This window comes from Ambystoma mexicanum, chromosome 1p (assembly GCF_040938575.1).
Source record: "Ambystoma mexicanum isolate Mex_15411 chromosome 1p, UKY_AmexF1_1, whole genome shotgun sequence".
NCBI lineage: Eukaryota > Metazoa > Chordata > Amphibia > Caudata > Ambystomatidae > Ambystoma > Ambystoma mexicanum.
Window position 1 is genome coordinate 646,320,635 of NC_090921.1, and position 12,457 is coordinate 646,333,091.

General features: G+C 47.6%; 1 protein-coding gene across 11 annotated transcripts in view; it reads right to left on the reverse strand.

Moving 5' to 3' along the window:
• Window positions 1-12,457, reverse strand: part of MARCHF2 (membrane associated ring-CH-type finger 2) — a 1,824,254-nt gene that overhangs the window by 1,438,857 nt on the left and 372,940 nt on the right. The window lies entirely within an intron of this gene.

A 12,457-nucleotide genomic window follows, 5' to 3' on the forward strand; every position in this document is an offset into this window, starting at 1 on the left:
CGAGGGGTCGTCGGGTCGGAGGAGGATGCCATCGATATCGAGGTAAATAGTAGTTATTATATACGTTATCTTTGACGAGAACTGAGCAACGGTGTTCCGAGGCACAACGAAGCGCGGAAAAACGGAACTGAGCAACGGACGCTGCGCGCGGCCTTTATAGGCAGGATGACGTCGACGTCGGCACGGAGGCCGTCGAGGGTCATCGACTTGGCGATCATCGACGCGCAGCGCCCTCTGGCGAAAAAATTTTCCGAGGCCAGCAAAGCTGAAGGATTTCTATCTAAGATAAGGAATACGTCGGAGGACACAATCCCTTCGAAATACAGCTTTGCCATGCTTTCATCCCATGACCCCCACATGCCACAGCACCATCCACACCCAGACCACCGACCATAAAACCTTTACACCCCTTGATCAATTACTAAAATCAGAAGGCAAGGCTATCGCGCCTTCAGGAATGGGTCACATGATTTGTGTAGCAAGGTGTAAAGTGGCATCAGAATTATAGCCTAAAACTAAGGTGGAGGGCCTTGCGAGTTGCTGATCTGTCTGCGAACGAGTGAAGTGTGTGTGAGTTAGTGTGACCTGGGCTCTCCCCCGAGACCATCCCTGTATCTGCCAGGTGCAGTGTTACAATCAGAAGAATAACATTGTGTGTCAGAGTAGCTAATTAATTGTTAGGTCAGCTCACTGCGGATGACGAGCCCAGCAGCACCCACGCGAACGAGGATGAACAGATGAAGGCAGACCAATGGCCTGGCATCCCATATGGAGCAGGCCCTACAGCTTTAGGCCACCGCCAATCCGCATTGTCGAATTGTACTATATATGATCACTTCACTAGGGACACTGTTTGTACTTATAATGTACTGCACATTCCAACGTACTACACAACGTTCCATGGCAGCAGAGCTCTTTGCTGATGCATACCTATTTTTGTAGAAATAAATACTTTTTCTCCTTGCAAGAGTGTCCCAGGCCTTTTTCCCTAGCGAGGTGTATTTTTTCTGGTTTAAGCGTGCAGGGGCGTGCCTTCATTTGGTGACCCAGACGTGATCCCAGCGACCCCCGCACTGACAGAGGCTTCCAGGCCGCTTCTCCCAAGGGGCCGCACCCACCTGCATTGACCAGTCCCAAAGGCATGAATCCCAGAGGTTTACAGGAGCCGTCTTTGCAGAATTCATGTCTGCTCTTTCAAGCGGGCGCAGCTCCAAACAGAGTTGGAGGAGTTCCGGGGAACAGGCTTATGTGAGTATACCCTTGCAAGGGATAACAAGTAGAGGAAGGGTATCTGGGAAAGAGTGTGGGTTCTAAGCACGTGGAGAACAAGGTAGTTTGTATAGTGTGTGTGTGTTTTTGTATTTTTCATTATTATTGATTTTTTAAGAGTATATTATGGAAAAGGAAAAAGGCATGTACGGAGCCTCGCCGAGTGAGCGGAGATGGCGGTACAACTTATTGTGTAATGCAGAAAAAGGAAATAAATAGGAGCCTGCATAATTAGTGGGCTCGGTATAGTAGGGTGGTTATTTTAGCTTGTTATTTTAGCTTATTGTTCTTTTGTTTTTACTGTGCAGGGTGGAGGCCCGAGGAGGGGCATTGCGTACATAGCAGTGTTTTGGGTGCCTGGAGGTACATAGTGTGTTTTGGATGCGTGGAGTGCGAGGGTGGGAATGTGTGAGGCGGAGGGGAAGTATTGAGGGCTGACAGGGAGGGGGAATGGTAAGCTGATTTTTTGGATGTGTTTTTTTTGCAGCATGCGCAGCACGCGATTAGAATCTTATGGACGCCTTACAGCGCATACATCGCTGCAATGGGAGGGGAGACGCCTTTAGAGTACATGGACAAGGCCATGCCCTTGTACCGGGGGAGGATCAAGAAGTATCACAAACAGTGGGTGACAGAAAAACAAGGGGGATGACACACTCTTGGCCAGATCAAGACACCCATAATAAAAGAATACTGGAACACAGGACTGCTTCTCCATCAGCGAAATACAAGGGTAAACAGACTTATGGAAGATGATTGAGAACGTGGAAGACTCTGATGAGGGGGAGCGACCAGCACAGATAGAGGCAAAAGGAAGCGGTCTTGTCGAATGGAGAGCGGGGGACATTTTGTTTAGATTAGACAGCACAGCAAAAAAGGATATGCATATAGAGAAGAAAGACGACGAATGAGCACATAGCACAGGGTACGGAACCATAAAGTCTGATAGAGGCCTAGGTGGAGAACAGGGGAGGATGGCTGGAGTACAGTGGATGAGTTTGAGGATGATGGTGAAGAGGAAGCACAACAGGCACCAGAAATAACACCTTCAGTGGAAAGTTTGTGGGGCTAAAGGGGAAGGAGGTTCGGCCGAATGGCAGTAGCAAGGAAAAAGGGAAGTGTCGGAAAAAAGAAAGGGAAGAAAGTGGGCTTCCAGATGCCTTTGATAAACAAGGGCATGGGTAGAGCACAGTATGTGCCCTGGGCGCAGATGGACAAGAACAATTTGATCATAGTGCTCCCACCAGTAACAGCGGGGGCGGGGAAATGGATATACGCGTTTGAAAAACAGACCGCGGGTGTACCCCTTTTGTGGGTGATATGAAGAGTTTATTAGTGGCAATAGTGGGGGAGCAGGCTGGAGATGTGTGGATTAAAGCAGAGTACCCCGGAGTAAGGTTTGACGACGATGCGCATGATGGCACTCCATTCAATATCAGAGCGCAGGTTTGGGGCATGCTTTGGCGCACATACCCTGACACCTGTGAGAAACCAGAGGGTGTTCTCCCAAGACGATCCCAGGAACCCCTTATTCAGGTGGCCACGAAAGGACTGGCCCTCTCTTATCCCAACTGTAACGCTTACCTTAGGCTCCGCGGGAACACCTCTACTACTCTTCTCGGGGTGCGTGGTTCTCTCACTACTTCCCTGTTTAGAGTTCTATGAGTTGAGAATCTGTGGAATTGAACAACCAGTCAACAATGGAATCTAAGATAACTGAGAATTGTCTCCTCACAAACCAACACTCCTTCCCACCGAGTTCACCCTGCTCACCTCTTATGTTTTGACGAGCTATCCGTCCTGCATCTGTGCAGGGGCACAAGTCCTGAAGATGGGATTGAATGAGAGTGGGAAAAGGAACCAACTCGATATGGAAGGGCTACGGGAGTAGTAATGCCTCAGGAGGTAAGTTGTATGCTGGAAAAGGTTCAATGACTGAGAGGCGCTGGGTGTCAAGAACATGAGGAGAAAATCACTCCTAATCTGAAAGGAATATCACTGAAACATTTACTAGAGAGTGCGTTGCTCATACACACAATGTTAACCAGACACCTCTGTCAGGCAATGCACCAAGCCAATTATTTTCCTCCAATAACACCAGAGGGACTCAGGGAACCAACAAGGTGGGACTCTACATGTACTGGATGTTCCTACGTGTGTGTGAACAAACCATGTAAAACAAAAGCTGCTGTGACTAAACTGCCCAACTATGGAATAAACAATGAGTGTGCTATACCACAGCCACAGTAAATTCCTAGTGACACGAGCAACTAAAGCTCGCTTACTAACCAACAGGCTAACGAGAAAACTAGATGCCAAAATAATGCTTCACAAGAAACTGTACTTGCGGTGAGAAGAAACAACACGGACAGCTTCTCCTGTTAATTCCTGACAGAAGAACGCTCCTCCTCACCGGACACTCGGAAACTGTGAACTGACGGAATTCAAGTGGGAACTAGGAAATCTACAACGAATGTGAACTGAGAGTGACACAGGCACAGGAATTTTCAATGACAAAAGGGAAAACTAAGGGCAAGAAATTCCTGTCAGAAATGAGCTGAGGGAAGCGTCCGCTAACAGCAAGCGGACGCGAAGCGCAGCTCCACCGAGGGGAGGGGCTTAAATACTCGCTGAGCCTGTACTACTGGAATGCTCCGCAGGATTCAGGGACGCCGCCTGGCGGCCATGTTGAGTAAAGCGGGATAGTCTGAATCACAGTTGGCCACTGGGTTCTCCGTACTCATAGCCCAGGAATGATACACAGCAGCCCAAGACCTTTTGGGGGAAGTCCTATGGAACGGTCCTGTGATCATGACACCAACCCTGAAGGCAAACGAGCAGGGAAAGATCACCTTGGAAGGGGAACCCAGGGTTATGCTCAGGAGAATACCCAAAGGGAGAGGCGGTATGTTACCGAGGAAGGAGAAGAGGAGGGTGACATCTCTGAGACCTTTATGGGGCTGTGCCACATCTGCCCCACCTCCCATTAAATCTCTCCTACACAAACCCAATAACTCTTCCGTACAGAACCAATCCCCTAGGATCACAAACCCCTGTCATCCTGTTCACTATCTAAATATTCCCAATCATATTTCTTCCTGTCCCTCTGATTGTCATTTTCCAAACACCCAATGTAATTTTACGAACACCCAATCCACTATGACAGAACACTATCGTTACCACATCCCCTCTGTTCTGTTCACAATCCTGGTCACTCTTGTCCATTTCACAAACGTTCCCTATCCCGTAGGATATTTTGACACTCCAACCCCTCTACTTTCTAATACAAAGACTAATTTCCGATACCCACACTTATCCCCCGATGTAGAAAACAACAGACTTGTAATGAAACTGTTTACCTGACATGTTCCGACACAAGGGTCAGACAAAGTCAGGCAATTGACTTAAGTCACACACACCTGACATCCCTTCCTTTTCACAACAGAGATAAAAGGTGGAGCAAGAGAGCACAGTACGAGCACGGCAGAGAGCACGACTGCACAGCTAACCAGGCACGACAGTTCAAGAGAAGGAGAAAGGCGGCAGGAATCGAGAGTGTGGCGAGGAGAGAAGCAACATTGCTCTTTTCGTCCCAGGCCCGCTGAGCCTTTGTGGAAGAGGACATAAGAACACGAGCAACAGAACAAGTGTCTTGCAGCAGAAGTCAACAGTACACGGGGCAAGTTTAGGCCGATAAGCAGGAGCGAGGGAAGCTCCCGCAACCGTGGTACTGGCCTTGACTCCAGGGAAGTTGAAAGCCAAGCAATCCGATAAGAGCCGGGCTGTGTTGAGGGAGAAACGCAAAGTGGCAAGTTTGAACCAAGTTCAAGGAACTGTGAAAAGTGTTAAGGGGAGACAAGTTACAGAGGGAAACCAGCACCATGTGAGTGCTAGCACGAAAGACTCTGTTCGATCCCCATCTGAGATAAAACTACAAGTATCAGAAGGGCGTAGGAGAGCTGCCAAAAGATGTCAAAGTGGTCATACAGGAGGTGTAGTAAAACCCCCATACAATCAAAAGACTTCGATCTACAAACTGCGTGAAAGTAAGGGAAGTGAATCCCGCATCGAGAGAAAGCAAGCAAGGGAAGTGAACCCTGCATCGAGAGAAAGTTAAGGGACGTGAATCCTGCAACACTTGAAAGTAAAGTGAATGTGAAGTTGGCAAGACTGAACCCGACTGAGGGATGCTGACGAAGAGGGGGCAAGTCTAAAATCCCAAAAATCAGCAGGTTGACTAAAGTGAACCCAGCTGAGGGATGTACTCTGGAACTGTTTTTAAAAGACATTAACATTTGAGAAGGGTTTGGGCCCGACCGAGGGAGATCCACGGGTGAAGCCATCAACCAGGGTGAAGCTATCAATCAAGTACTGGCAGTCAGGAGGGGTGCAAGCCTGACCGAGGGAGATCCAGGGATGAAGCTATCACCCAAATTTCAGTAAGAAAATAACCAATATTGTGGAAACGACATGTTAAGGGTCAGCGCCCAGAAGAGGGGGACCCAGGGGTGAAGGCATCACCTGAGAGACATATATAAGAGAACTTGGTGTGAGTTAATAGTTTTTTTGGGCCCATTTTGGGTCTCCTCGGAAGCAGGAGACTCAGCTACCGAAGGCCTTGATATCGATAAGGACTGTTGAAGGGTCAGCGCCAGGAAGAGGGGGACCCAGGGTAAAATCATCACCCAATGTGAACTGTGGAAACTGAATCCTATTTTTGTTAACAGAACTTTTTGGATATTTGAAGACGTCAGGCACTCGAAGACAAGCGACTTTCCAGAGAAACGAGACTTGGCTACCCAGATAGATTGGAACAGAACTGTCGACTTGTGCTGGGAAAGCTCAAGGGTGTGCTGTGCTCAAAAATCCTACCTTTCCCCATGCTCACCGCATCCTGACATAGGGCCTCATCACGAGTTGGACGGTAGCCCTTGAATGCGGCGGTAACGCTATTACCGCCGCATTTAAGGGACTGCACAATCTCGGGCTGGCAGCATTTACCTCCAACTCTAAGCTGGGGGTAAATGCGCTGCAAAAATGCTGATTTTCAGTTTAATTACCAGACGGTAATAGCGCGGGAATGAGGAATACCAGTTACTGGCCAAGCTGTGATCCAGCGGTAATATAGCCAGAGGGTTGGCTGTTAATGCAAATACAGGTGGCCGGTATCCCACTCGGGATACCGCCCAACTCGTGATGAAGCCGATATTGTTTAAGAACACTTCTTTCTTTTCATGAAAAATATCCGACACCCCTTTTGGTATTAGTTGTAAGGTTTGGCAATAGGTTTCTTAGTTTAGGCGTTTTTATTTGACACAACGCCACTAGGACTGCCTTATTTTTCATTTGATGGTTGACGCTGTAAAGACTGGAGGGGGGGTCTGTACTTCTGCTCTCTATATGGTAGTGGAGAGGCACAGAGGACCCCAGCCAAGATTCTCCATTACGGTAGCAATGGACAAGCAATCAAGGCCTAGCTTCTCAGGAGGTGATGCAGGCTGGTTCTTATGTACAGTGTAGTCCCCAAGCCCTCGCAAAGGAATGTCCACACACTGTATTAGTTAAAACACAGTCTTTATATAATTAATATTCAAGGTTATGTACACTATCACAATAACTCACTATGTGCTCAGAAAATCAACAATGGTAAATATGTACAGTTCTAAAGTGTTACCACAATTATTATCAGATCTCATTAAAGTGCATCAACCATACTCTGGTTAAATGTCACACAGATCACTTAATAAAGGCAACAAACAATAGGCATAGGAGGAAAGCAGTTGGTTAGAACATCTGGCAGAATACTGGCCCCTACCACTAGACACAGTTCTGTGTGGAGATCCCCTCACCTGGGCAACCTGTAAAATAAAGATATATTACAAGCCCAGTCCATATATTGCTCTATAAGTTTAATTTCCTTCTATAATGTTTTTACCCCCCCCAATGTACCTGGTGGAGCAGAGTTCTTCGAAGAGGCGTTGATGGGTCCTTCTTGAGTGACTCCCTTTAAAGCAGGAGCCACGGATCGTCGAGAGGCGTCAAAGAAGGTGAACTTGACGCCGACAGCGTTGATGAAAAGTTCAAGGGTGCCGAGACCACAGTGTCGATCCAGGTGGTGCTCGTCGACAACGTCCTGAGAGGATGAGGTGTGCGGGCACCTCAGCGTTTGATAGTTCAGGACTGCAAAGAGTTTCTGAAGAACTGTTGCCCGACAAGGGCGTCGAGTCGTCGAAGTCTTTGTGGTCTTTGGGTGGCGGGAAAGCCGCCTGCAGATTCTCCTCGGCGTGTCAGCATCCTCGACTTTCTCCAGCGGGATAAAGCGGTCGTCGGTGCGGACAAGGGAGTCCTTCGATTCAACTGTCTTAGTCAAAGGAGCAGGCAGCTCCGGTCGTCGGTGGCACAGCGTCAAGCGGTCCCCTCTTCTGGGCAACTCGGCTTTGACGTGCCTCCAGCAGTTACGGCGATACTCCGAACCCTGGTCAATGGCAATGGACGTCGACGGCAATGGACTTCGACGGCGTCGATGTCCGGGTGCTTCACTTCGTTCTCCTCGGCGGTCCCCGTCTCCGGTCGGCAGCCTTTCGAGGGTCTAACTTCCAGAGAGCTTTGGTGAAGGATAGCGGTGCTCGATGGTCCCTCGCAGCACGGGAAGAGGGCGCCTAGCTAGGTCCTCTCTCGGATCAGTTCTCGATGAACTCGACAGCTTTTGGATCGGGTCGAAGCAAATGCAGCAGCAGTTCTTCTTCTTCCAGCTGGGCGTCGAGGATAAGCAGTTCCAGTTACTCTTCAAGTGTCAACTCAACTTCTGAACAATTCCCAGTGGTGAGAGGGCCCCAGATATACTATTCTGTCTCTCATCCACAATGCTGGGTCACACTCAGCAGCCAATCATACAGAAGGGCATTCATGCAGTCAGTCAGCCAATCAGGTATACATTGCATTCAGGCCATACTCCTCCCTCTCAGACACTCACAACAAGGAATGTGTATTGGGACAAGTACCCAGCCATTCAACACTACACACTGCATTCATAACAGTTTTCGACAGGGCTGTCTTAGTCATTGTGTCAAACACCAGAAACCAGACAGCCACAACAAGAAGTGGCATATTGGTCACACACTCCATTCAACCAGTTCCCACCCACAGGGTGTACCCACAATATACAGTCACTGGGAAGGCTCCAGCCAGTCTGGCCTGGGCTTCACAACAATACCATATATGGAACTTCCACCCAACAGCCAGTCAGGGGGAAGGGACAGAGTCAGTGCTTCACAGGACTTTGGGAAACAAGGTAACAGGCAATAGAAAGCAAGAGGCCACAGGGGCCATCTTGTTTTCTATCAGGAATCAACTGATTCCAATGGCAGGGCCTGGCTATCCCAAAATGGAGGATACTCAGAGCACCTGTCAAATTCAGCATGGAGCTGCCACCAGCCCATACCCTGCTCTGTGGGCCACACACAGGTGCCCAAAAATATACACTAGGGGCACAGGGTTGCACCCCCACCCATGGGTACCATACGGATATCCCATGCGTCTGTACACCAAACGTAAAACAGGAAGAGCTGCACTGCCAGGAGTCCCACATAGACTCCTGGGCAGAAAACAATACAGAACACAAATGAAAAAGGACTACAGGACAAGGACAGGGAAGCCCTGTCCCTCCAATGCATTTCCAGCATCACAGACGCTTGCTCCCATCTTAGATTTAGGATTAGCAAAGGTGTTTGTCCAACCAGCTTACAGCATTCATTGTTCAATATACACCCTTGAACTGTGATCACTTGTGTCTGTTTTACTTGTTGCCACCATTAGTTTTTCACACACCCCAGACTTGCAGTTGATTATGCAAGACACTATGGGCGATGACGAAAACCCTGCACAGTTCATTATTAAGGTTCAGGAGATGTGGAGAGTGCCGGAGATGGGGGACCAGTTGGACCGATCAGTTCCTCTTTTCTATTTCGTTATAAAAAGGGGATTACCAAAGAGATGCAGAAGGCCCTAGACAAGATTGTGGGCATTGAAGTGAAAGGGTGGGCAGAAATACAGAGTATAATAATACACCACTGCAAACGAATAAAAAACAGGAGAGGGAGATGGCACAGCAGTTGCAGACAAATGAGGGAAAATTGGTACAGAGGAAACTGGCTAAGATAGCTATAGAAGGGGCAGTGTCAATACCCACAATATGTCTGAATAGCAGTGTTTTGGCCAGAAGGAGGACAAGGGCAGTGGGGAGGTGGCCAGTAGTGCCCCACCCAGGAGTGGCAACAAGGAGGTCAGAGTGTGGAAGGGGTGGATTTCGGGGGGGAAGAGGGGCTTCAGCGGTATGGGACCAAGAGGGGAGGGTATGGGTTCTTCGCAGTGTTGGAACTGCGTAAAGTGGGGACATTTTTCAAGAGGCTGTAGTACCAGGCCAGGGCTCGGATACAATATGTATAATAATTATCACCCACCACTACAGAATGCACAACAGATGGTAACACTAAGAATGACCTCCATACCTTATGAAATAGACCTAGCGCACATACCGCTCCCCTCCCAAGCCCCAGGAGCATGCCCTCAGCAACAGCAACTACAACAACAGTACACACAGCAGCAGTAACCACAACAAATGGTGACCCAGCACGGAAATGGAAACATGCACACACGCAACAAAGTGCCCAATGGCACCATAGTGCCATACAGAGGGGTGAGCGTGATTGGAAACAATCCTTTCATGTTCCCCGGTTTCAACAAGTACCCAGACTAGGATAGCCCACAGAGAGGGCTTGCGTGCCCAGTCCTATCTATGACAGTTCACCCTGATGAGTGACCCTTGGTGGGCGCAGAGATAGTAAACAAACACTTCATTATTTTGACACGTGTGCCACAAAATCATGCATCAGTGATGGAGACTTCCCGCTATCGGGCCACACTATTGACACGCAGGGTTTTCCTGGGGCTGTCTTCACGGTTCCATACATTAAGGAGGTTGACATCAAAATAGGGAGGGTGAAGGTGGTGCAGGCCCCCCTACTATATTCAGAAAGTTTACCAGTGAACATTCTGGGCAGGGATCTGCTCAGCAAGCTCAACATGACGATATCATTCACAAACAGTGGCAAAGCTTGCGCAACGCCAGGGATGTGCACCATTGGAGCAATGTTGATTATTCATGCAATCCGAACATGTTTGTGTATGGAATCACAGTGCTTGCGGAGTCCGTGTCTCAGATTGTTAAAGGGTGTTGGTAAAGGGTATTTTACATCCTGATGTGTCCCCTGAAATGGCGGCAGGTACAATATTGCCCCTAGACTTACAAGCAAAAAGTAGTGTTGTAATAGGGACAAACCAACACGGGTGCGAGAGGCGCACAGTACTTTGCAATGACACCACTGTAACTCTGACGGAGGTGACTGACGCAAAATTGTTCAAAGACAGGCCAGATGATGGAGAAACGGTGCTATCAATATGTATACCCTGAGAGATAATGGTGCAGTAGAGAAAAGTTTGGCCCTTATGGCTCCACCCCAATATGTTGAGGCAGATTGGGAGCAGGTACCCAAGAAACTATGGATGACAAACCCCCATGACGTAGAGCTCCTACAGGGAGGGACCCCAGTACACATTACACTGAAACCAGGAGCAGTACTACCGAGTGAAACAATACCCACTTTCTAGGGAGTCAGAGGAGGGAATTAACAACACCATCAATGCACTACTTAGCCATAGAATAATAGTATCATCCACCTCCCCGTGCAACACAGCTATCTACCCTGTGTGTGGAGGTTTGTTGTGTGCATGGAGACTAATGGTGTATAGTGTAGCATAGATTAATGAAAGATCTAGGTTACCCATGCGTTTAAACTAAAACCACCACGTGTTCTATTACTTAAACATTCAAAAATGCGCTTTTCCCACAAGGCAATCCTGTTCATAGGTATGATGCTATGTTATATCTGCTTTTCTGCTTTTACTTTAGCTTGTTATAGAGAATAAGAACCCTCAGAAGATAGGGGGTCATATTAAATGCATAAACATGATAAGTCCTGTGTCAAGTGTATAATTCAGAGCACCGCGTCAGAGCGGTATCTCTTTGAGTCCAAGAAATTTACAATTCCTGGCTGTATATGTTTAATCATGTTGATGTGCACATGAACCTGGGCATGCCGGTCTTTTAGCGCTGAGACACAACCTAGAGTGAGTTTTGACATGAGTGACTGATGACCAGGGGTCTGTTTTCACAGCATCACACGAGGTGAAGATAAGAGGCTCATGGTCACGCCTAATGATAGGAAATCAAGACAAGTGGAACCCCAGATGGGACTTCCTAGAGATGACCGTAGCATTGCTAATAATAACTTTATGCTCCAGTCACGATAAACGGACCAGGCAAAAATATTCTATTCTAAAAGGCTTTTTAAATTAAAAGAGGTTAGGTGGGCAAAGAAGATGGCCCATCAGGAAATCAATATTCCTATCCATTGCAGAACCGCGGTCCTCGACTGGCTCAAGTTATCACACAACCTTTAAATGTAGAAAGCTAGAAATACACTGCATTCACTTTTAAGGGAAAGCATTTCCAATTCACTAGAATAATGCAGGGGTATAAAAATTCACCTAACACAATCTCAAGTAGAATACAGAGTTTGCTGGAAGACATTCCTAATTGTTGGTAATATGTAGATGACATTTACATCACCCATGAGAATCTCAATGAATACTTGCAACAGGCAGACAGTCATTCACACACTGGGTGCAAAACGGGTACCCGATTAACTTCAAGAAATCAAGAATAGCTCATTGTGAGGTTACCTTCTTAGGGTTCACTCTTACAGATGTGGGTAGAGGCTTGTCAGCAGATTTTCTAAATAAATGTGCTAGGAAATGACCGCCTAACAAGCTCCAACAAATGCAAGCCATTCTAGGGCTTTTGAATTTTTGGCAGATCTTGTGTCTAATTTTGCCGAGCTAGTGAAACCATTGTATGCTTTGATAAAACCAAATTTCAAAGCAGCTCATTGGCTGCCAGAACACACTCACATTCTGCACCATGTGTACTCGTTAATGACTCAAACTGGTCCTTTGCAAGACAGAAACACTGAAAAAGATTTAGAAATAAACCTGTTGGTGGGAGATGATGCTTTCACAAACACCGTTTGTAATCTAGGGGAGGCTAAACCAATTGCATATAAATCACATG